This window comes from Hyla sarda, chromosome 6, assembly GCF_029499605.1.
Source record: "Hyla sarda isolate aHylSar1 chromosome 6, aHylSar1.hap1, whole genome shotgun sequence".
Classification (NCBI taxonomy): domain Eukaryota; kingdom Metazoa; phylum Chordata; class Amphibia; order Anura; family Hylidae; genus Hyla; species Hyla sarda.
The window spans coordinates 278179339-278205217 of NC_079194.1; the positions used below are offsets into that span (position 1 = coordinate 278179339).

General features: G+C 40.9%; 1 protein-coding gene across 12 annotated transcripts in view; it reads right to left on the reverse strand.

Moving 5' to 3' along the window:
- The window catches only part of NRXN2 (neurexin 2), a gene marked incomplete at its 5' end in the record, with an annotated part of 790596 nt that overhangs the window by 544860 nt on the left and 219857 nt on the right, over window positions 1-25879 (reverse strand).

A 25879-nucleotide genomic window follows, 5' to 3' on the forward strand; every position in this document is an offset into this window, starting at 1 on the left:
TTTGTATACAGACTCCAATCTTCATCTCCTTAAATGCGAAAGCGCTAATTACTTCAAAAAGAACAGAATGCCGAATATTATGGGAGAAGGAGGGAGGAGAGAGGGATGGGGGAGGCAAGAGGGAGAGAGCTGTATGCAATGAGAATTGGAAGAAAAAGCAAGGATGTTAGAGAAGGAAAACAGGCAAACTGAATGACTATACAAACAGCAAGTACTTTTATTGATCCTGCTATTTTTTTTTTTTTCGTTCTACAATACACATTGCAGTAAATCACTCCATCTATCTACCTGGACTGCAACTATAGGGGGTGCAACGTTTGTAGTTACAGTAGGGTTCTGGAGCGTTAGGGGGCTCCAACAGTTTCTCTGCTTAATAAATGAAGACTAGTACTATAAAGCATGTGTGCTAATCGTAATGGGGTCCGTCAAATCTTATTAACAGTTTAATTATCGTATACATAGTATCAAAGGTTGTCTGGGGATAATTTTTTTTATATACAGCTAGGGGCAGTGTAAAAATAAAAAAGTAGAAATGCTCACCTATCCTGACCTCCCAGCCCCCCGCCCGCGTCTCCAGTTCTAATGCACCCCTGTGATGTGCCGTCCCAGCAGAAACTGCTTCACTAAACAAGTGCTGGCTGAAAGGTGTTTCATGTCAGTTGGTGATGAGGTGGTTCCTCTGGATCAATGGGTCACAGGAACCAAGAAGAAGCAGGGATGAGCAGATACAGGAGGCATCAGAACTGGAGATGTGAGGGATCGGGTAGGTGAGTATCACTTCTTTTTAATTATTTATTACTTTTTTTTTTTTTTTACACCATCCCTAGCTATATGTAAAACACAGTTATCACCAGACAAGAAGTTAGAAGTTGTATGTAGTATTACAACAAGGCTCCTTTAAAGGAGTTATCCAGTAATAGAAAAACGCTCCCTGTCTGTCTCCAGGTTGAATGTGGTATTACAACTTGATTCCATTCACTTCAGGGGAACTGAGCTGCAGAACCACACCCAACCTGGAGACAGATGGGGAGCTGTTTTTGAAAGAAATTACCGTATATACTCGAGTATTAGCCGACCCAAAAACAAGCCAAGGCCCCTGCTTTCACGCACAAAACCTGGGAAAATGTATTGACTCGAGTATAAGCCTAGGGGGAAAAATACATCATCCCCCCTGTCATCATTTAGACCCCCCCTCTCTTCATCCAGACCCCCGTCATCATCACCCCCTGTCAAACCCCCCTGTCATCCTCACCCCCAGTCTATATCCCCCCTGCCATCATCCAGACCGCCCCCTCCATCATCATATAGGCTCCCCTTGTTGTCTACTCACCTCCCCAGTTCTCTCAGTCCTGTTGCTTAGTAGCTGGCAACATTCCGGTGGGGAGGGTGAGCCGGTATGGGCCGTCCATCTTCACCGGAAGGCCCTCTTCTTCGCTCCGAGCCAGCCCCAGACTAGTGACGCTGCATTGACGCTGCTGTGCTGGGATGTCCATGCGCAGGGATGCCCCTGACGTCACGGACGTCTGCTGCGCCTGGACGTCCCTGTGAAGCGGCGTCAATGCAGCGTCACTAGTTGCATGGTCCCTGCAGCGAAGATGGATGGCCCGGCCAACTCTCCTCACCCCCCCACCCCCTCAACAGTATTTTTTTTTCACTTGAGTATAGGCCGAGGGGGGCATTTTCAGCACGAAAAATTGTGCTGAAAAACTCGGCTTATACTCGAGTATATATGGTAGCTGTTTTTTTTTATTCTTGCATAACTCCTTTACCTTCAGTGGAACTGAGCTCCAGTACCACACATATCCACACAAGAGTGCCACAGTTTCTGGAAGAAAGCTTCTATGTTTTTCTAATCCTAAATAACCCCTCTAAGACTTAGGGAGGAAATAACAGAAAAGTCAGGACCCAAATTATTATGCATTTTTTTTTTTTTGTATGAGCTGAAAACAGCGACTCCTCACTTAACTTCCTACTTCATACTGTTCATTTGTTCCATTGTATTAATAACAGAATACAAAACACGGCAGGTAAACATAAAAAATAAGTACAACTGTCAAAGAACACAACATAAACTACAAAAATGGAAATAACATAGCTGACATGTAATACATTGTAAAAGGTTCAGGAAAAGAGAATGGGGTATGCCAGCATTATTGTAATTTTACATGTGCACACATATAATATTGTACAGTGTACGGCAGGTTGTTGTCTGGGAAACTTAAAGGGGTACTCCACTGGAAAAAAAAAATGTAATCAGCTGGTGCCAGAAAGTTAAACAGATTTGTAAATTACTTCTATCTAAAAATCTTAATCCTTCCAGTACTTATCATCTGCTGTATGCTCCACAGGAAGTTCTTTTCTTCTTAAATTTACTGTCTAACCACAGTGCTCTCTGCTGACAACTCTGTCCATTTTAAGAACTGTTCAGAACAGGAGAGGTTTGCTATGGGGATTTGCTCCTACTCTGGACAGTTCCTTAAATGGACAGAGGTGTCAGCAGAGAGCACCGTGGTCAGACAGAAAGAAAATTAAAAAAGAAAGAGAACTTCCTGTGAAGCATACAGCAGCTAATAAGTACTGGAAGGATTAGGATTTTTAAATAGAAGTCATTTACAAATCTGTTTAACTTTCTGGTATCGGTTGATAAAAAAAAAAAAAAAAAAAAATGTTTTCCAGTGGTGTACCCCTTTAAAAATTAGAATAGCTAAATACTGTATAGGAAAATTGTTATAGAATATTGAATAAACAGAGAAAAGCTATGTTAAAATCCGAATATTTTCCACTTCAAGGAGATACTTTTAAAGGGGTACTCCCGTGGAAACCTTTTTTTTTTTTTAAATCAACTGGTGCCAGAAAGTTAAACAGATTTGTAAATCACTTCTAGTAAAAAATCTTAATCCTTCCAGTACTTTTTAGGGCTGTATACTAAAGAGTAATCAAAAAAATAAATGCATTTCCTGTGATGTCCTGACCACAGTGCTCTCTGCTGTCCCCTCTGTCCATTTTAGGAACTGTCCAGAACAGGAGAAAATCCCCACAGCAAACATATGCTGCTCAAGACAGTTCCTAAAATGGTCAGCAGAGGTCAGCAGAGAGCACTGTGGTCAGGACATCACAGGAAATGCATTTCTTTTTTGTTTTTCTCTTTAGTATACAGCACCTAAAAAGTACTGGAAGGATTAAGATTTTTTTAATAGAAGTGATTTACAAATCTATTTAACTTTCTGGCCCCGGTTGATCTAAAAAAAAAAAAAAAACGTTTCCACCGGAGTACCCCTTTAAGGAGTATAGTTCATTTTAGAGAAAGTAAGCTACAAAATTATACCGATATATGGCCCCCTATTGGACTGCCTTACTGGAGGGACAATATTTTCTTTACATTTCTTCTTTTGTATTGAAGATTATAAGTTATTATTGCCCAGCATTTATAAGATTACAACATATTCAGTGGCTCTGTGCAGAGGATACACATAGCAGGGTTATCCGGGCTTTAAGAACTAATGGCCTATCCTCTGGATGGTCCTCCAAAATTAAATCAGGACTGTATGACTCCCGATACCCCCCAACAATCTGCTGTTTGGAAACACTGAAGAGGCAGAATTGCTCACTCGAGCAAGGGGGCAATGACAGGATTTGGTTGGACCCCTATCAATCTAATATGTGTGGTCTAACCAGAGGGTGACTTCAGGGACCTTCTTGAGTGAGAGAGGGGAACATGTCACCGCCTATCTTGTCCCTTTGGGACCTGAGTGAGTGGTCCAATTTTGGAAAGTTTATGCATGACTTTATATTGCATTTATGTGTTCATACCATTGTACTACATCAGTGGTCTTAAGCTGATGCCCTCAAGATATTGAAAAACTTCAACTCCCAGCATGCCCGGACAGCCTTTGGCTGTCCGGGCATGCTGGGAGTTGAAGTTTTCCAGCATCTGAAGGGCCACAGTTTGAAACCATTGTACTACATTATGCTGCATATGTGTTTGTCCTTTTTGCTATCCCCTGATGAACCCCTGATGTAATGGGGGAAACGCATCGGGATGCTTGGTTGGTCGGGATGCATTTAACAGGGTTGTTGATTTCTGGGGGTCACCTATACATACTGGTGGTAGTATCGGTTGCTTTCTAGAGACTTAGCCACTACACCCCCAGAGGAAGGATTTTTCTATGCTCATATTGACGGTGTGGTTAGATACCCTCAGCCTTCTTGCTGTAATTTGCCCATTGTAGTTGTTTTTGAGAAATCTCCCCACCTCTTCCCCATGTTAGGGATCATTTTTGTAAATATTTGTTGAATTTTTTAATGTGTATTGAATAAATGTCATGTTTTAGGAGGAGTCATTTTTTTTTTTTTAGTGATAGCTACCAGAGAATAGGCAATCAATTTTTAAAGCCCAGAATATTTGTTCTTATGAGGCTAAAATGGTTGGAGACAGTCTTACGGGAACTTTGCATCATACACAGATTAACCCCTTTAACCTCTTAAAGACCTCAGTTTTGCGTTTTAAATTTTTTTCCTCCTTTTTTCCGCTTTTAATAGCCATAAGTCTTTAGATTTCCTCCTAAAGGGCCATATGAGGGCTTGTTTTATGCTGGCCTATTTGTACTTAGTAATGACATCACTAATTTCACCACAAAATCTACGTCAAGGCTCAAAAAAAAATTGTTTATGGGGCAAAAAAAAAAAACACAAACAGTTTTGCGACTTGGGGGGGGGGGAGGTGGTCATTTCTACACAGGGAACTGAACAGCTAAAAATGCACATTATCTTTATTCTATACGTCAATACGATTACAAGGAAACTCTCACATACGAAGAGGACGTATACGGGGAGCGACCAAAAATTCAGGACTTTACTGCATTGACCATGCCTTTTCATTAACATTATGTTATGCAGCTATACCAAATATAATTTTTTTTTAATTTTATTTGAAAAATGGAAAAATTTAATTTAACCTTATTTGGAAAGGGGCTTATATACTATACTACCTTAGCCATTGCATTGTTTATTGTTATCGGCGCTCTGCCTGTCCAGCCTTCCAAAGCAGACTGTATTAGCAGAGCGCTGATCGGACGGCATGGAGGCAGGTGAGGGACCTCCAGTGGTCCTCGAAGCTGATCGGGACTCGGCATCCTTATATTAGCTGGGAGTCAACAGTGAAATGTAACATGCCATACCTAGAGTGAATCTGCATTTTTTAAGGCCATTTGCAATTTTTCCAAACTAAAGCAGGCTATGGCATTTTTTTCACCTAGTTTGTGGTGATTTTCCTCCACTAGACCTCTATAGGTTGAAGAAAAGGATATGCATGTGTGTGTTTACGCGCTTTTTCTGGTGTTTTTTCCTCACATTCTCTAAAAGAAATTTTGAATCACTTGCAATGAGAAAATGCAGGTAAAAACACACCATAAAAATAGCATGTTTTAATACACACTATTTGGGGGGGGAAAATGACACAAAGGCTGCATCATGGCAAAAAAAATTCACTTTTTGGTAGTTTTTATTAGTTTTTATTTCTGGCATAAAACATATTGCAAAACAAATAGGTTTACAACAAAAAAGAAAAAAACAATAGCGTGTAAAAGCAAAATTGCTAAAATGAACAGTGTATAAACAAAATTCATCAAAAGTTGCCGAATTTATCTATCTATCTGTCTGTCTATCTATATATCTCATATCTATCTATCTATCTCATATCTACCCTGTTTCCCCGAAAATAAACCCTACCCCGAAAGTAAGCACTAGCAGGATTATCAGGGTGGGCTGCAATAAAAGCCCTACCCCAAAAATTAGACCTAGGCCAGGGGTAATCAACTGGCAGACTGCCAGGTGGGGGGCACTGTTGGAGTGTGAAGGACGACGAGGGAAGGGGAGGATGGGGGGCTGTAGCAGTGTGGAGGATGGGGGGCTGTAGGAGTGTGGAGGATGGGGGCTGCGGGAGTGTGCTACAGCCCCCCATCCTCCTCACTGCTACAGCCCCCATCCTCCACACTGCTACAGACCCCCATGTTGTTCAAGGTACATACCGTAAATAAGTAAGCCCTACCCTGAAAATAAGCCCTAGTGTGTTTTTTGCGACTAAAATTTATATAAGACCCGGTCTTATTTTCGGAGAAACACAGTATCTATCTATCTATCTCATATATATATATATCTATCTCATATCTATTTCATATCTATCTATCTATCTATCTCATATATATCTATCTATTTCTATCTATCTATTTATTTTTACTACTCAAAAAATCTGACTCATATCACTTTTATTTTTTCATCTACGGAGATGTGCTGCATCTAATTTTTCTGCGGCGTGATTTGTAGTTTTGTATTGTATTGTTATCATTTTGTGGTAGACCAGACTTTTTGATCTTTTTTTATTCCTGGGATGTAATGAGTCAAAAAAAAATAGTTTTTTGTTTGTTTTTCTTCTGGTAACACCCTTATATTTTAATCTCAAAGGGGAAGATTTATCAAAACCTGCCCAGAGGAAAAGTTACACAGTTGCCCATGGCAACCAATCAGATCGCTTCTTTCATTTCTAACAAGGCCTCTGCAAAATGAAAGAAGCGATCGGATTGGTTGCTATGGGCAACTGGGCAACTTTTGCTTTGCACAGGTTTTGATAAATGTCCCCCAAAGTTTTTACTGATCCTGAGAGAAAGCCAGCACACCTCCCATGTATGGACAAGTGGGGAGCCAATCTGCCTCACACTTGTAAGCAAAGAAAGAAGTCGATTATGGGGATCGGGTAGGCTGTTTTCTGATGCATTTCGGTCTTTTTATGAGACCTTAAAGGGGTACTCAAGTGGAAAACAGTTTAACTTTCTGGCACCAGTTGAAAGATTTGTAAATTACTTCTATGTAAAAATCTTAATCCTTCCAGTACTTATCAGCTGCTGTATGCTCCACAGGAAGTTCTTATATTTCTGAATTTCTTTTCTGTCTGACCACAGTGCTCTCTGCTGACACCTCTGTCAGCAGAGAGCACTGTATATATTTTTTACTTTGTTTTGAAACAATTTGTTACTTACACTGATTGGTGTAATGCTATTGCACTGAACTGATCAGTGAAACCAGTGCTCTGTTAGTACAGTCTGTCTGAGGCACAATGGCCTTCATTAGACCTGGGGCTGCTATGCTTACTCTCAGCTCCTGAGCCCCATCTATATTCAATGAACACCATGTGCCGTAATAAGGCTGGGTTCACACTACGTTTTCTCCCATACGGGAGCGCATACGGCAGGGGGGAGCTAAAACCTCGCGCTCCCGTATGCCTTCGTATGCGCTCCCATATGTCATTCATTTCAATGAGCCGGCCGGAGTGAAACGTTCGGTCCGGTCGGCTCATTTTTGCGCCGTATGCGCTTTTACAACCGGACCTAAAACTGTGGTCAACCACGGTTTTAGGTCCGGTTGTAAAAGCGCATACGGCGCAAAATGGCGCAAAAAAAAAACTGAGGTTTTAGCTCCCCCCTGCCGTATGCGCTCCCGTATGGGAGAAAACGTAGTGTGAACCCACCCTAAGCCAGTTTTGCTCCTGGTCGGCTTAGGACCCTAACACTAAAAAAAGGCAACAATGCTAATCACTGAGCCATCGCGCTGCAGTAGATATTGTCAAGTATGTCTGACAACTAAAACTAACACTGCCTTAAAAAAAATAGTAAATAAACAAATATTAAAAGGGAAATTGTCAATAAAATTATAAATTGTTTACATGAGTTTTTTTTATGTTAACCAAGTTTTTTTTTATTTTTTATTTTTTCTGGTTAGTTTTTTTCTATTTATTACTCGTACCATTATATTTTATAATAATTCTGAAATTTTGCAGTTTCCATTCTGGCCATTAGGTCCTAAACTGAAATGAGACTTCCTGTTCTGTACGATGTATATCTCCCAGTAATGCCTTGCTTCTCTGCGCAGACAGGAGTACAGTGAGAGGTGACACCAGTATATAGATAACAGAGATACACACAATAAATGTTGCTCAGAAAACACTCTCCCTGTGGAATAACCTCTGAAAAGGTCACAGAATGCCCAGTGCCATCTCTGATTCATGTAAATGCCCATGGGTCCTGCCATAAAGCATATCACTAAATGCTGTTATAAACAGCTCAGGCAAGATGACAGCCCCCATAATAATGCTATTAAAAAATTAAATAAATGAAATTAAACAAAATTACAATCAGAAAAGAGAAACAGATTAGAAAAAAAGGACATGTTTCAGTATCTGTCTCTATTCAGGAACATCAAAACCTAAGCAACACATTGCCTTTAAGGACCTAGGGGTCCCAGAGCATAGGCCCCTTTTGCTTCCCCTGATGTTGGCCCTGGGGATTAGACTTTAAGACTTAAAGTAAAAAAAAATTAGCATTAAATGAGTATTTTCATGTCCTAAAAATATTTAAATATTGTCGGGGCAGTTGAAAAAATAAAAAAAATGTTACTTACCTACCCCCTTCTCCTACAGCGCCATTTTAGCTTCCGTTGCAGTTCCTTCCTGTCCCCCTGATGCTTCTCTTTTCTGCTTCTTCCATTTTTTATTTGACAAATGGCAATAGAGGGGTGATTAGAATTTTTTATTATAAATAGGGGGTCTTTTTTCACTTTTTTAAAAAAAATGTTAGTAACAATTTTTTTTTTTTTTTTACGGGACTTTCAAAGGCAATAATTAGATTGCATACACTGATTAATGCAATGCTATTGCACTGCATTTATCAGTGAAATTAGTGCTCTGCTAGTACAGTCTGCCTGAGGCAGACTGTATTACTAGATTTTCTCATGTTTATTAATTTAGTACACCACAAAGTTTGAAAGAACACTTATAGCAAGCGATCATAGCAAAGACATAAGAGCAAAGACTCCTCTGAGCCTCAATATACTAGACTTAACAAGTGGTCTTAACAAGACTGTATTAGTAGAAGCTATATGGCAGGCAGTTATATGGAAGGCCTTCATTAGACCTCCGGCTACCCATGGTGACTCTCAACTCCTGAGCCTGCCCTACATTCAAAGACTTTTGATGCTTTCCTCTTCTGCCTGTCTCTGAAAGGAAAGGTCAGAGCAGGAGCTGCTTGTCATGCCTCGGAGGTAGGCAGAAACAAGCACTGGGTGACCAGAAGGAGCGGTAACTGAAATTACAGTGGGAGCTGTAGGGACCAGGGGTAGGGGTAGGTGTATATATATATATATATATATATATAGATATATAGATATATATATATAGTATTTAAAAACAGCACAAATAACCAGGGCCAATATGGGAAAGTATCCAGCACCAGGAAGGCAGGTAAAATACGTCTTTATTCAGGCATCAGTAAAATAGGATACACCGGAACGTAGTAGCCTACGCGTTTTGGGTTGTAGCGCCCTTAGTCATGGCCATGCCATGACTAAGGGCGCTACAACCCGAAACGCGTAGGCTACTATGTTCCGGTGTATCCTATTTTACTGATGCCTGAATAAAGACGTATTTTACCTGCCTTCCTGGTGCTGGATACTTTCCCATATTGCTGTTCCAGTCCAGTCCTAGCACGGGAACAGGGGGCGAGGATCTGAGTGGATCTACACCATATCAGTGAGTACATATAACCAGGGCCGTTGCAAGGATTTTTGCCTACACAAGCGAAGCTACATTTTGCCCCCTCCCTCCCCCACTGACAACAGCACCCTCTATACAGTTCCCCCATATAGTGCTCAATATAAACAGTGCCCCTATATATTGCCTGTAGCCCCATATAGACAGTTCCCCTAGCCCCCATATAGTACCCATTATATTTTGTGCCCACTGCCCTCATATATACAGTGCCCCTGCTGGCTGCCCCCATATATACATTGCCTCCATATAGTGCTCAATATATATATACAGTTCCCCCATATATCTTGTGAAACTCACACTCTTCTCTGGCCTTTCTAGGCAACTCTGCTGCTACTGACTTCACTTCAGCTCAGACCAGCAGCAGGATCCTCCGCTCTGCTCCCACCATACTCTGCTTCTGTGTGATGGCACAGTCACGCAAGGCCTTAGGACGCAATGGCTTTGCTAGGGTTGGTGTCACCCGGTGCGGTAGAAAATGGTGTCACCCCATACAACCCTTCCCAAAGTAATCTTAAAGCCTGTTTTTAAGGATGCCACACATTGTATCCTCTGTATATAACACTACAACACACTGTACTCTCTGAATATGATACTATTACATACTGTGCCTCTGAATATAACCTTGCCATACAGTAAACCTTATATGATGCACCATACCTCTGAAATGCAAATCACTGTGCCCATCACATATAGTAATAATGCCTCCTGCCCTGTGCCCCCTACATATAAAATATAACAATGCCCAGTGTTGTCACAGTTCAGTGATAAAACACCCAATGATGTCACAATAAAGGGATAATACTGCCAGTGATGTCACAGTACAAGGATTATACACCGAATGGGGTTAGAGTACAGGGATAATACACAATGATGTCATAGTACAGGGATAATACACACAGTGATGTCACAGTACAGGGATAATACACAGTGATGTCACAGTACAGGGATAATAAACACAGTGATATCACAGTACAGGGATAATACGCAGTGATGTCACAGTACAGGGATAAAACACACAGCAATGTCATAGTAGAGGGATAATACACAGTATAATAGAGATGAGCGAATCGAAGCTGACGAACCTGAATTTCATGTAATATTCGATTCACAACGAATGCAAATATTTCAGCGATTCTATCGCGCAAATCGCTTCATTAAACTCCATTTACTGCGGTGCAGGCTCCAGGGCATCTAAAATGGCGGATCCACATGTGAAGAATGGTGCAAGTAAAGCTGGGAAGGCAAGGCGGGAAGGGAAGTAGGCGGGATGACCCTGAATCACATGCAGGATGCAGCCTATCAGCAGCCAGACACCCCTGTCAAATCCCTATATATTCGGCAGCCATTTTGCGGCCCATCATTTAATTAATTACACTGCAGAGAGATAGGACGAACATCGCTGTGTGTGGGTTACACAGAAAAGCTTGTTGCAGCAGCGTTTCACCTCCTAGTCACTTCAGCCTTCTGTTGGACACAGAGAACAGAATTTTTGCACAGAAAATAATTCTTACTGCAGTGCTTAACCCCTCAGTCACTGTGAACAGCATTGTGTTACAGAGAGGGGCAGAGAGCTGTGTGTTGCCTCAGCTACATAAACATTTTACACGGAATAACTAAATTAAAAACAAAGGAAGGAAGGTATGTAGAAGAGAATAAAGGGCTAGCCTCAATGAATACTTCTGTTCAGTTTTTACAGAAGAAAAAGAAGGAAAAGGACCTCAATTAGGGAGGAAGACTAAGGAATCGTTTGATGCATGTGTCTTTACAGAGGAAGAGGTTCTATGTTTGCTGACTAAAGTGAAGACAAATAAGTCACAGGGGCCTGATGGGGTACACCCAAAGTTATTAAAAGTGCTTATTGGTGAGCTAGCAAAACCATTAACAGATTTATTTAACCAATCACTGGTAATAGGAGTCGTCCCGGAAGATTGGAAATTAGCAAATGATGTGTCCATTCACAAGAAAGGTAGTAGGGAGAAATCAAGCAACTACAGTCAGTATGTCTGCCATCAATGGAGGGGAAATTAATGGAAACCCTACTAAAGGATAGGATTGTAGAACATCTAAAATACCATGGATTGTAAGATGAAAAACAACATGGATTTACTTCAGGGAGATCGTGTTAAATAAATCTAATTGATTTTTTTTGACTGGGTGACTAAAAATAATAGATGGCGGAGGGGCAGTAGACGTCGCATATCTAGATTTTAGTAAGGCTTTTGTCACTGTCCCACATAGAAGACTGATCAATAAACTTCAGTCATTGAGCTTGGACTCCCATATTGTTGAGTGGATTAGGCAGTGGCTGAGTGACAGACAACAGAGGGTTGTAGTCAATGGAGAATATTCAGAGCAAGGTCTTGTTACCAGTGGGGACCTCAGGGAACTGTACTGGGTCTTGTTTAATATCTATTAGTGATAACGCAAAAGGTCTCGATGGTAAGGTATGTCTTTTTGCTGATGACACAAAGAAATGTAACAGGGTTGGTGTTCCTGGAGGGATACACCAAATGGAAAAGAATTTAGGAAAACTAGAAGAATGGTCAGAACTCTGGACACTGACAAGATAATGCACCTGGGGCGTAAAAACCTTCGGGCAGAATATAGAATATTTGGCACAGTCCTGACCTCAGTATCTGAGGAAAGGGATTTAGGAGTAATTATTTCAGGAAGATAATGTAATAGAGCAGCAGGAAACGCTAGCAGAATGCTTGGATGTATAGGGAGAGGTATAAGCAGTAGAAAGAGAGAAGTGTTCATGCCGCTGTACAGAACACTGATGAGACCTCACTTGGAGTATTGTGCGCAGTACTGGAGGCCGTAAGTCCAAAAGGATATAGATACTCTAGAGAGAGTTCAAAGAAGATACTAAACTAGTACATGGATTGCAGGATAAAACTTACCAGGAAAGGTTAAAGGACCTTAACATGTATAGCTTGTAAGAAAGAAGAGACAGAGGGGATATGATAGAGACATTTAAATACATAAAGGGAATCAACACGGTAAAGGAGGAGACCATATATAAAGGAAGAAAAACTACCACAAGAGGACATAGTTTTAAATTAGAGGGGCAAAGGTTTAAAAGTAATATCAGGAAGTATTGCTTTACTGAGAGAGTAGTGGATTCATGGAATAGCCTTCCTGCAGAAGTGGTATACAGTGAAGGAGTTTAAACATGCATGGGATAGGCATAAGGCTATCCTTCATATAAGATAGGGCCAGGGACTACTGATAGGATTCAGATCATTGGGCAGACTAGATGGGCCAAATGGTTCTTATCTGCCGACACATTCTATGTTTCTATGTTTTCACAGGAGGGAGAAATAATTTTTTAGGGCAAATCTGTGTCTTTGTTCCACAACAACTGGTCTGCTGGTTAACTTATCTGCTGGTTATACTAGTCTGCAGATGGTATAATCCATACCCAGCAGTCCATTTCTAATAATATTTGAGAGAGAGTCTTTTTGCAATTTTGGGTTTAGTACACAGTGACTGTGTGCTCCAGCAATGTTGTGTACTGCTGGTGCTGTGGGCAATTTTTTTTTTTAGCGTACTGTAGTGCATTTTTCTTCCCTCATAAATGCATACTACATACCTACATCTAAGTGGTGTTCTATTTTGTACCTGTTAATCTGTCAAGGGCCTAGATACTGTGAAAGTCCAGGCAAAAGTACTCACCGGCTGGTGTTTTTACTCCAATACTTTTTTAAGTGTACTGTAGTGCATTTTTCTGCCCTCATAAGTACATACCACATACCTACATCTAAGTAGTGTACTATTTTGTACCTGTTAATCTGACAAGGGCCTAGATACTGTAAAAGTCCGGGCAAAAGTACTCACTGGTTGGTGTTTTTACTCCAATACTTTTTTAAGTGTACTGTAGCACATTTTTCTGCCCTCATAAGTGCATTAAACATACCTACATCTAAGTAGTGTACTATTTTGTACCTGTTAATCTGTCAAGGGCCTAGATACTGTTAAAGGACAGGCAAAAGTACTCACCGGCTTCTGTTCTAGACAAATACTGTTTTAAGTGTAGTGAAGCGTATTGTACTCCCCTCATATACGCAACAAGTATGTCAGACAGCATAGTGCCAGGATGTGCACAGTGGAGTGGCAGAGGCCTAAATTCATCAGGCGCAGGCAGAGGTCGCAGCAGAGTAGGGGCGCAGCGAGAGGTCTGAGCTCCCGGTGTCAGCTAGCAGTCATGTTTCGACCAGCAACCCAGCAGCTGTAATTGATCGGTTCACTCGGTCATCCCCTTCATACCAAGTGACATCCGACACCCCCAGTCAACAGTTGGGTTCACTTTCAGGACTCCTGATCCTGCTGCTGCCACCTCCAGGCTGTCTCATTCAGCCACTATGTGGTCTCCTCATGCTGCCACAAACTCCAGGCTGTGCTATTCAGCCACTATACGGTCTCTTCATGCTTCAGCTATCTCAAGGCTGTGCCATTCAGACACTATATGGTCTCCCCATGCTGCCACAAACTCCAGGCAGTCATTCAGCCCCTATATGGTCTCCTTATACTGATGCCACCTCCAGGCTCTGTCATTGTGCTGCCATGTGACATGTGACTCCTTGTTAAATTTGGTCCTTTGTACCCACAGACCTGGGCCCGGGACACTGAAACTTGGAAGTTAAAATTTCAATTTCAAAATCCTCAATTTCAATTTCAAAATCTTAAATTTAGATTTTAAAATCTTAAATTTCAATGGTCTCCTCATGCCTCAGCCACCTCCAGGCTGTGTCATTTAGCCACTATATGGTTCACTGATGCTGCTGGGCCTGTACCTGGGCCTTAAACATTTTTATGGTAGCACTAGCTACCATAAATCTTCAATTTAAATTTCAACATAATTTTTTTAATCTTAGGAATTGTGAAGCCCTAGTGTCTACTCATGCTGCTGCCACTTCCATGCTGTGTCATTCAGCCACTTTACGGTGTCCTCATGCTGCCAACACCTCCACACTGTGTCATTCAGCCACTATATAGTCTCCTCATTCTGATGCCACCTCCAGGCCCTGTCAATGTGCCGCTCTGCGGCAGTGATTCTAAAAGTGATGCCTGTAATCTGCATGTCATTCTGAATAACAGTATTATTTCACTACCCCAGCACACTCCATATGTTAGATCAAAGCAAAGTGTTCTACCCCTATTGAGGCTCTCTGTAGGCCAGAAATAGCCATTTTTAATATAGATTTGACACAAATAAATTGGGATCGAACCAAATTTGTTTGGAAAATTTGGCAAATCGTCCAAATCAAATTTTTCTAAAGTTCGCTCATGTCTAGTTAATATACAAGTATAGAACAGTACAGAGATAGAAATCACAATAGGGTGGGGGGAAAGGGGTGAGGCCTGGCAGGGGTCAGGGCACAGTATTTTTAGTGTTACCTGTGTAACCTGCCTGTCATGCCATCATCCACTGTTCTCCTGCACTCTGGTCCTTCCTCTGACCCCAGGAGGCCCCCTGTATGAGTCTGTGATAACATGACCAGCAGGGGGAGGAGCTGAGCTTGAGGCCGAGTTCGCTCAGGGTAGTGTTTCCCAAGCAGGTGCATACAGATATAGCAAAACTACAACTTCCAGCATGTCCAGACAGTTTTTGGCTGTCCGGGCATGCTGGGAGCTGTGGTTTTCAACAGTTGGATGCACACTGCTTGGGAAACACTGCTGTATGGAGGTAGTGAAGGGGTCCAAATTTACACACACAGGACAAGCTTTGTATGTCACAAGAGATCAGAGAAGTGATCAAAGTGATCGCATGGGCACACAAAGCACACACTTGTCAGAGCGCCCTGGCGGGCGGCTGCGAAATGTTTGCAAAATCTTTACAGGACGGATGCTGATACCCTCAAGGGCAATACCTTATTTTTTCTTTACAGGTTCCAAAATGTTCTAGTTGTCCAAGTTTACATAGCTTTATTGCTACATTTCACATTGCTATATTAAGATAATTTTTGCGTATAACTTTGCATATTCTACTGTCTCTACGACCGTTGTGAAATTACTATAATTACTATATACACTAATACTCTCCGAGGCTTATATTGGTGACAGAATTTTATACATAAATTTTTGTCCATTTTATTATTGCACAGCCGTAGGGCCCTGCGGATGTAATTTTCTAACCTATATATGAATTTATTATAATTTATAATTTTTCTTGGCATTAAATGTTATATTATTATATTGGTCTGGAAGTCCAATATTCTTTTTCATTTGTACCATACATCCATCTTACACTCGTTTTTGAGTGATACTGCTGAGGACTGAGCAATCTATTTTTGTATAAGAATAAAAACCTGTTTAAGTCTTCCCCTCCCCTCGCCTCTGCGGTGTCAGCGCCCTAAAGCAGCCACTTGGGCTGCCTTATTATCCTGCCGGGCCTGCATATGATCCACTTGCATTTTATTATATAGGCCACCCCCTCATGCCACCAAACCAACTCTAAACGTGGTAGGGGAAAAAAATATTTGATTCTGAAGTTGCCTCATCCCATAATCCCATCTACTTTTAGTGGAGTATGACACGCAAAACACTGAAATATGGATAAGCTTGAAGAGAAAAGTTCTAAAGAATAACAAACTGTTAGGCCCCTTTCACACTATAAAATTCATCAGTTAAAACATCCGTTAGAAACATCCGTTAGAAAAGCCTTAAAGGGGTTATCCAGGAAAAAACTTTTTTTTATATATCAACTGGCTCCAGAAAGTTAAACAGATTTGTAAATTACTTCTATTAAAAAATCTTAATCCTTTCAGTACTTATGAGCTTCTGAAGTTAAGGTTGTTCTTTTCTGTCTAAGTGATCTCTGATGACACATGTCTCGGGAACCACCCAGTTTAGAAGAGGTTTGCTATGGGGATTTGCTTCTAAACCGGGCGGTTCCCGAGACACGCGTCATCGGAGAGCACTTAGACAGAAAAGAACAGCCTGTGATAGGCTGAGCCAACTGTCATGTAAGGAGCTCTGGCCGGCTTCTTACATGACAGTGGGCTCAGCCTATCACCGACCGGGGCAGGACATCGCTGCGGCCGGTGATACGCCGAAGGCTCTGCAGCGTCCCCGTCCCCAGGAAGTGGAATGACATCAGCACTGACGGACTGTGCTGATGTCCCGTTGTCCGATCGACGAATGACTGCTCCGTGCCTGAGATCCAGGCAGGAGCAGTCAAGCGCCGATAACACTGATCACAGGCGTGTTAATACATGCCAGTGATCAGCATGAGAGATCAGTGTGTGCAGTGTTATAGGTCCCTATGGGACCTATAACACTGCAAAAAAAAAAAGTAAAAAAAAGTGTTAATAAAGGCCATTTAACCCCTTCCCTAATAAAAGTTTGAATCACCCCCCTTTGCCCATAAAAAAAATAAAACAGTGTAAATAAATAAAAAATTAACATATGTAGTATCGTCGCGTGCGTAAATGTCCGAACTATAAAAGTATATCATTAATTAAACCGCACGGTCAATGGTGTCCAAAAAAGCGTATTTTTGGTCACTTTTTATACCATTAAAAAATGAATAAAAAGTGATCAAAAAGTCTGATCAAAAGAAAAATCATACCGATAAAAACTGCAGATCATGGCACAAAAAATGAGTCCTCATACCGCCCTGTACGTGGAAAAATAAAAAAGTTATAGGGGTCAGAAGATGACATTTTTAAACATATAAATTTTCCTGCATGTAGTTATGATTTTTTCCAGAAGTACAACAAAATCAAACCTATATAAGTAGGATATAATTTTAACCGTATGGACCTACAGAATAATGATAAGGTGTCATTTTTACCGAAATATGCACTGTGTAGAAACGGAAGCCCCCAAAAGTTATAAAATGGCGTTTTTTCTTCGATTTTGTCGCACAATGATTTTTTTTCTGTTTCGCCGTGAATTATTGGGTAAAATGACTAATGTCACTGCAAAGTAGAATTGGTGACGCAAAACATAAGCCATCATATGGATTTTTAGGTGGAAAATTGAAAGGGTTATGATTTTTAAAATGTAAGGAGGAAAAAACGAAAAACCCTGAGTCCTAAAGGGGTTAAAGTAAATAAGCTTATGTGAACGGGCCAAAAACCTCCTCGTGACATCACACAAAACCCCCTCCATTGATGTCTACGGGAGGGGTCCTGATGACATTCAAGCCCCCGCCCATAGATATCAATGGAGGGGGCCTGGCGTGACGGCATGGAGGGACGTGGCCATGACGTCTCGACAGCGGCAGCTACTCTATGCCTTCTGAACCGGATGTTCATTTTGGCATGAGCTATTAGGCATCATGTATTGCAAGTGTAAGTGAAATAAAAAGAAATAAAATGATTCAGCCAGGGTAAAATATCTTTAACCTATCACTTGCTTTACATTTTCAATAGCATTTCTGATGCAGGATTATTTTAAGCTTTATGACTCATTCATAGTTTTATGTACTGGGGAGAATTGACATCTCTATCAAAGGAACGTTATCCTTAAATGTTATAACTACATTGTAACAAATGTGATTATGGCTTGTTAAAGAGAAGACGGTTTTACAGCCCATGGACAGGACGGTATTGAAGCTTTGTTAATAAAAAATAAAAATAAACTTTACGACAGAAGTCTATAGAAGTCCTACTGTACCTCCATATGCCATTTGTTGTTTTACAGAGACATATAGCGGCTTTATTTATCTGCTGGATACCAAATGAATAACATAAAGCTTGCATGCTCCACTAGACGCTGTATTATGGAGCCATAAAATATGTGTCTACCTATAAAACAAAGTCATACAGAGGTGCCATATGCTGCATAGGGTCCACTTAGACTACACAAACTCTACATTCAGGGTGCTGTATGATCGGCAGTTCTTTAATATCAGAGTATTAACAGTGCTGGTTATATAACATGGCGTCAATAGTGGGCATTGCACAGATTCCCTGCAGGTGGCAGAGCACAGGCTGAATTTACAGCAGTTTATATTATCTGACTAGCGTGAGCGGAACAATTGTCACAACGTGCTGATGGGCAATGCAAGGTTCTCTCGGCTTGTTCCATTCAGAGAGTGCAGGCATATGTTAACAGCGCCTGAAATCCACTCATGCAGTGGGTACTTTTTTTTTTTTCCCCTCTCTCTCTCTCTGTAGCCGTTTCTGCTCCATTACCCAAATTACTTGTAAAGATCGCTATTCTGGAAATATGTAATTTGGTTAATTTTGGACACAGATCACAAATCTGATTTTAATAGCAACTTCAAGTTGGGGGCTCCACCTTAATATTAAATAGGAGAATTGGATTATTTTATGCAGTAATGCTGTGTGAATTTTAAGTTTTATACCTATCGCACGATACAAGAAAAAAAAAGGCAAAAAGACATAGAGGGACATATTTAAAAACCTGTGTGATTTATGTTATAGTAATAATACTCCCACCTTTTTCTTTCTCCCCACATTTTTAAAGCCCGCTTGTGATGCTTTGAAAATATGTGAGCTTTCCATTTCACACCACAGGTTAACATTTTTGCGCCTATCTCAAATCTCCAAAAAATGGGCAAGCGCAAATCATGTAATAAAATATGCAAGATATTATTGTGTCCTTTAGAGGCCAGACCAAGAACGAACTTCCAGGATTGATGGGATTCAGCGGCGCTGACCAGGAGTGGACATGTCAAGTAGGTGAGAGAAGAATTTATTTAAAATAATGCAACGCATTTCACCGCGCTTGCGCAGCTTCATCAGGATGATGCCTGATGAAGCCGTGCAAACGCGGTGAAACGAGCTGCATTATTTTAAATAAATTCTTCACTCACCTACTTGACATGTCCACTTCTGGTCAGCGCCGCTGAATCCCGTCAATCCTGGAAGTTCATTCTTGGTATTGCTCACCTGGCTGCAGACTTTGCTCACATCATGCTGACCATTGTTGTGTGTTCACACAACCGCCTTCGGTAAGGGTAATTCTTATATTGGCTGTTTGTACCTGAGCCCAGTGGTATTATGCTATGGAGCGCTCTTCCCCTTCTTTTTAGAGGCCAGAGGCTGTGTTAACATGTGGCATTTTATTAGATGTACAGGACAGTTTTTTTCTCTCCATGTTTTTACATAAGGCTTGCATAGATTTGCATAATTGCAGTAAAAATTCACAAATTTTAAAGGGATTTCAGAAGAACGCTGCTACACTGCGACAGTACGGCTCATCTTCAAGGGTCCCGATCAGACCAAGCACATGCAAAGTGTTGGGATGGAGAACAGAAAATTCTGAGAAGTAGGGACTGGCACCATCGGCCAATACTGGGACCAGTGACAGGTGAGTACATGTTTTTTTTTATGTTTTACTGCCTCCCTGAGCACTTTTAAACAAAAACATTTTCCCCAGACAACAATTTAAACAAAGTTAGGAGAACGTGGTACTCTTCAATCTTGATAATGGCACTTTAGGTACAGATTTATTAAATAGCCATAGATCATGCAATAAAAAGAATATAGGCACAATAAAAACAGTATATCAACTCAATGATGGTACAATTCTTACTCGTAGAAATTGGCCTTTGTGTCAAGAACACATAAAGTTTCAGTTCTTCTGGCCTTTGTTTATAACTCCATTTAAAGGTAAGGGAACACATTTAGGAAAAGTTATTTAAGTTTCCTATATGGCATTCATGGAAACAATCTAGCAAGTAGAGTGAAACCATATAGAGAACTAATGTAGAAACAGCAAAATGCATATGGTGGTAGTTGTCATTTCAGTCAGTGAAACATCAATAAAGTCAATGAAGAGCACGTCCGTCATAGATGGCATATATGCATTACAATGGCATATCAATTATCTCTCTCTCTCTCTCTCTCTCTCTCTCTCTCTCTCTACATATATATATATATATATATATATATATATATATATATATATATATATATAAAATAAGAAGAGTAGAAGCAGCACTCCAAAATGTAGCAAAAAATCGTGGGATTTATTCACACATCTGTGCCGAGGGACGTTTCGGCTCAACAATAGAGCCTTTCTTAAGCATAACCAACCATGTATCACAGTGTATATATATCAGGCCCCTAATCACACATGCAAATGAGGGGGGGGGGGTGTCATTCACAATAAACACAACAGTGTACAAAATACTCAAGAGACCGTAATCGGTCACATATAACAGTGTTAAAGATACAATCATATGTTGTAATATACAGTACACACATCTCCATGGTGCAATTATATACAGTGCTTGTGTTCAATACATAAAAAATCATAAAGTTTATATTCGGTCCGGTTTCAAGGGCTGCGCACACCTGATGACGGGAACATTGTGATCCAATCATATTTGTTCTTCACTGGAACACGATGTGTTTGTTAACACTGAGTGCGCAAGTGTCGGATCGGTGCATCCGGTCCAAGCCGGAAGTCGTCAGCGGTCACGGGTTCTTGCGTCAGAATGATTTCGAGATAACATTCCTGGTCCATCGCGCATGCGAAGAAGCCTCACTAGTGTTCAATTCACCATGACAGATGCTGGCAAACTTAAGGGCAACATCCTAATAAGTAAATATAGCACAATGGATGACTATAGTAATATCACAGTAAAGAGGAAGATCTCTAGAAAATAAATAATGTAAGTTATCAATCAAACTAAAGAATTAAATGGTACATTGTATATGGTCTGCTGTCGCAGTGTCTCAAATAGGGGTCTGTCCTATGGACAGAAATCCCAGCAATAACAGGCAGTTCCTTCTAACGGGGCATTGCCTTTAGGGTATATATGCTCATCAGAGTCAAGAAACCCCTCCGGTTTCCGAGGAAAAGAATAAGCCGAGGTGCCAAGGACTCCTGAACACGTTCTGGCTTCCTAAAATATCCTCCAACCCCTGTTTCAGGACTGCCATAGTGGGAAGTGCATCCCCTCTTATATCACTTGCACTCGCTCCCTAATACAATGTATTAATCTCTATAAACCATCATACCCAAAAATAGTAATTAAGTCATTCCTTGTGCTATATGCCCAACACTTAGAAAAAAAATGATAAAAATGCTCAAGGAATATATTCTGAAAACTTTATACGTTCTTCCAGTAAAAGATGAGACGCCCACTTGTATCCGGATCTTTTAATGAGTATCTGTAATAATAATAAAAAAATAAAATAAACATTGTGTTCCAGTGAAGAACGAATATGATTGGATCACAATGTTCCCGTCATCAGGTGTGCGCCGCCCTTGAAACCGGACTGAATATGAACTTTATGATTTTTTATGTATTGAACACAAGCACTGTATATGATTACACCATGGAGATGTGTGTACTGTATATGACAACATATGATTGTATCTTTAACACTGTTATACGTGACTGATTACGGTCTCTTGAGTATTTTGGACACTGTTGTGATTATTGTGAATGACACCCCCCCCCTCATTTGCATGTGTGATTAGGGGGCTGATATATATATATATATATATATATATATATATATATATATATATACACTGTGATACACGATTGGTTATGCTTGAGAAAGGCTCTATTGTTGAGCCGAAATGTTGCTCTGCACAGATGTGTGAATAAACCCATGATTTTTGACTACATTTTGAAGTGCCGCTTCTACTTTTCTTTGACAATGGCCCTCATTTACTATTGCAAACCCAACATTTTTTGTTGGGTTGTGTGCCAGATTCTGTCGCATTGCACCAGAAATTCTGTCTGTGCCAGATTTTGCGCCATATTTTGCGCCAGATTGGAAAAACCCCGACTTACTCTCCATTTTGCTAAGAAAACCCGGAAAAGGGGGCGTGGCTGCTGGGACAAGGGGGTGTGGTCTCCGAAAAGGGGCGCGTTCCCGACATTTTCACAAAAACCCAACATATTTACTAAGGTTTCCACATAAAATGTGGTGGATTTGAGCTGAGGAAAACCAGAAAGATCAGAGCATGTGTAAAAAAAAAAAAAGCAAAATGTAGGGAAAGAGGGAAAGGGGAAAATGTAGGGAAACCTTAGTAAATATTGTGGAAAATAAATTGTAGGGAATTAAAACCCACAAAGAAACCTACACTCCACTCTTAATAAATGAGGGCCATTGTCTTGGGAGTTGGTCTGTTCCCGAAGCTGAGCACCCAGACGGATCTAAATAAAATCCTGATACGATGCTTCTCCTTGATTCTCTCTCTCTCTCTCTCTCTCTCTCTCTCTCTCTAAATATATATATATATATATATATATATATATATATATATATATATATAGCAGAACTAATGGAAAATAATTAAGTAGAAAAAAAGGGCTAATGGCAACCAAAGATCAGGAATTAATAGAGAGCAAAGGGTTTATAGACTTATAAAGTCTTCAAGAAATAGAATGATGCCCCTTCTCCAGAGAGCTGCATCCAGAGACTTATCTGCTTGTAAAGTGTTGCTGTCCTGCATTATTTAGGCCTCAAGAAGCCCAATAGACCTATCACCTGTTCCCCACCAACTAATCAGATGACTGCTAATCTTGCCTCAGTCTACACAGTAAAGCTAAAGTGATCAAACGCTGGATACAGAAAGTAATGCCTACTGAGTGAGCTGTAGCAGTGTCCAATGTAAAACATCTTCCTAGTTAAAAGCTAAATTTAAGGAACATGTCAATTTTCGGTTGATATTTACTTTACTTTCCAATGTCATTTCCCTTTACTGTTCAAAATTATAACCAGCCCACACAGAAATCAGCAATGGTTGGGATGGATAAAACAAAGGCCGGAGGGGGTAAGATATAAATGAACAATTGCAGAATTTAAATTTAAGGACCTGCACACATGCTCAGGTAGATGTTTTTCCTCTGCTCTGAATCAGCAGGGGTTAATAAGTATTACAATGTGAACCTGATGTCTATATTTGTAACCACAGTCACATGGTTTGCTTTGCAGAATTGTGGCATTTTTTTTTCTGATCTTGACACATTAAACAGACATTTACTGCATAGCCTATAATAATATATTGTTTGCTATAAGTAGCCAATTCATACTGACTGTAGTGTCCTTCAGAAACTCTCAGATACATATTTGTAATATTTACTGGTTTTTAGATGTAGCCAGGTATAGTCTCCATTGAAGCTGCAGTATATGATAAGATAAAACATACCCTATCTGGTCATGTTCTGTCAGAACCACTTTTCCATTCAGCCACAGACAAAAGATAGGGGGCAGCAGATGGCACAGAAACAGATTTTGTTTCTAATAGACTTCGATTGGTAAGGAAAAAGTAAAAGAATATCTGCAGTGTAACTGTCATGTCAGATAATGTATCAATGTATCTTTTTGGCCATTAGATAACTTGCTTATGTCATTTTTTGACCAGCTTTATCCATCTGCTGGCTCTAAAGTGTCAGATTTTCCTGCGCTCAATTCTAGAGTGGTCGTAGTTGCTGCTTTTTCTATAGACAGAACACACAAACAGGAAACCCTGTTTCACTACCTCTTTGTAGAAAATCCTCAGAAGTAGCAGCAATAACAGCAGCATGAAGGGCATTATAGAGCGGTACTGAGCAGTGTAAACTGTGAATTCAGGAGAGACAAATAAAAAAAAACGTAGATAGTACAAAAAGGTAGGTATATTGGAGCAATGGATGCAGACCCACTGTGCTATCTAACTGGTTTGGCTTTTGGCCACACTCAGGAGTGGAATTTATATTTTCACCTAATTCCCACTCCAAAATGTGAAAGCTGGACTTAGCTGCTAGAAAGTACCAGACTGGTTCTCTAGATTGTTCAGAGTGTAGGTACCAGCTGGTCTAGTGGAGCAGAAGAAAGCAATGCAGGACCACTGTGGAATTAGCTAAAGGCAGGTCCTGGTTCAGGCACTGGTCATGGGCAAGCGGCAGAGTAGTAATGTCAGAAACACACAAGAGAATTGTGGCAGATGACACAGCATTATATCCAGCAAACCAAGTCATACTGGAGACAGTCAACAAAGTACACAGGGGTCAGGGCAGAGTAAGGAGATCAGGTATGGGTCAGAACATAGGATTATAATGCAGAATCACTGAAGACACAAACAAACTTTTGCTATGAAAAACTAAATTTTTACTCAGGCAGCACAGAGTGGGTAGGGCAGCCTTAAATATAAAGAGTTGAGCTAGGACAGGTAGGGGAGACCACACAGCCACTATAAGGAGAAGAGAGAGCATGTGTGCCCCCTATGGGTAGAGAATGAACAGCTTTAGAGGAAGAAGCAGTTAGAAGATAGTAGAAAAAGGAGGTCCAGGCTGGACAACTGTAAGTAGGTTGGTGATTGTAAGCCAGAGGGTGTCATATGCCAAAAGGGACCAGCTGCTGGTGTACCAGAAGGTTAAAACGCCTACAGCAGACAATACATTTCCATTGTTACCCTCTCAGTTAAAAGGTTTTACAGCTTGTGGGTTTCCACCAAGTCAATGGTGTAAATGGTTAAGGTGCAGGAGATGAGAGATCGGATCCCCAAAGTTATGTATTGTCCAATTTCATGTTGAACATTTTAAATATTAATTAAACAGCTTTTAATTTCGAGCCTTATGCAAATTAGACGCTGATTTATTTATAGTCGTCTCCTCCTCATTGGTGGATGGTTTTAATTAGCTTTCACAAGCTAATTATCCAATCAAATTAAAACAGCACCTGTTCTGATTCTTGATTACAGATCTAAATAGTAGAGGGGATCCCCCAGCAATCCGAAAATGTGAAGCGAGCAGGATCCAGGACTAGAATGCCAAGAAAGCTTTGCATGAGCAGCATCAGATGCCTTAAACATATAGATCTGATGGCAGCCCAGAATAGATTAGGTTATGTAAGACTGCCTAGTATAATTTAACGTGACTTGAGTTCAAATGAGTAAAGAATACTGTTCAAAGCAGGACATCTTGGTGGAGCCAGGGCCGTAGTCAGGGGGGTATAATGAATACCCCATTAAGGGGCCTGGGCTACATCAAACCTTCCACAGTGTCAAACGCCTGCACCTGAGCCTGCTGGCCAGGTAAGAGGGAGGGAGGAGTGAAGTGGGAGTGATGTGGCACAGGGGGTAATAAAGTGGCACGGGGGGGGGGGTTGAGGGGGATAAAATGGAGGGGGGGATCTGAGGGGGGAATAAAATGGCACAGAGGATAAAGTAGCACGGGGGGGGGGGTTACAAAGGGGACAATAAAGTATCAAGGGGGATCAGGGGGGGGGGGTAAAGTGGCAGGGGGATCAGAGGGTGGCGAATGATGTGGCACAGGGGGGGGCACAGGGGGGAAGAAAGGGGGAATAAAATGGCATGAGGGGATTAATTGGCACAGGAGGGATAAAGGGGGGAAATGAC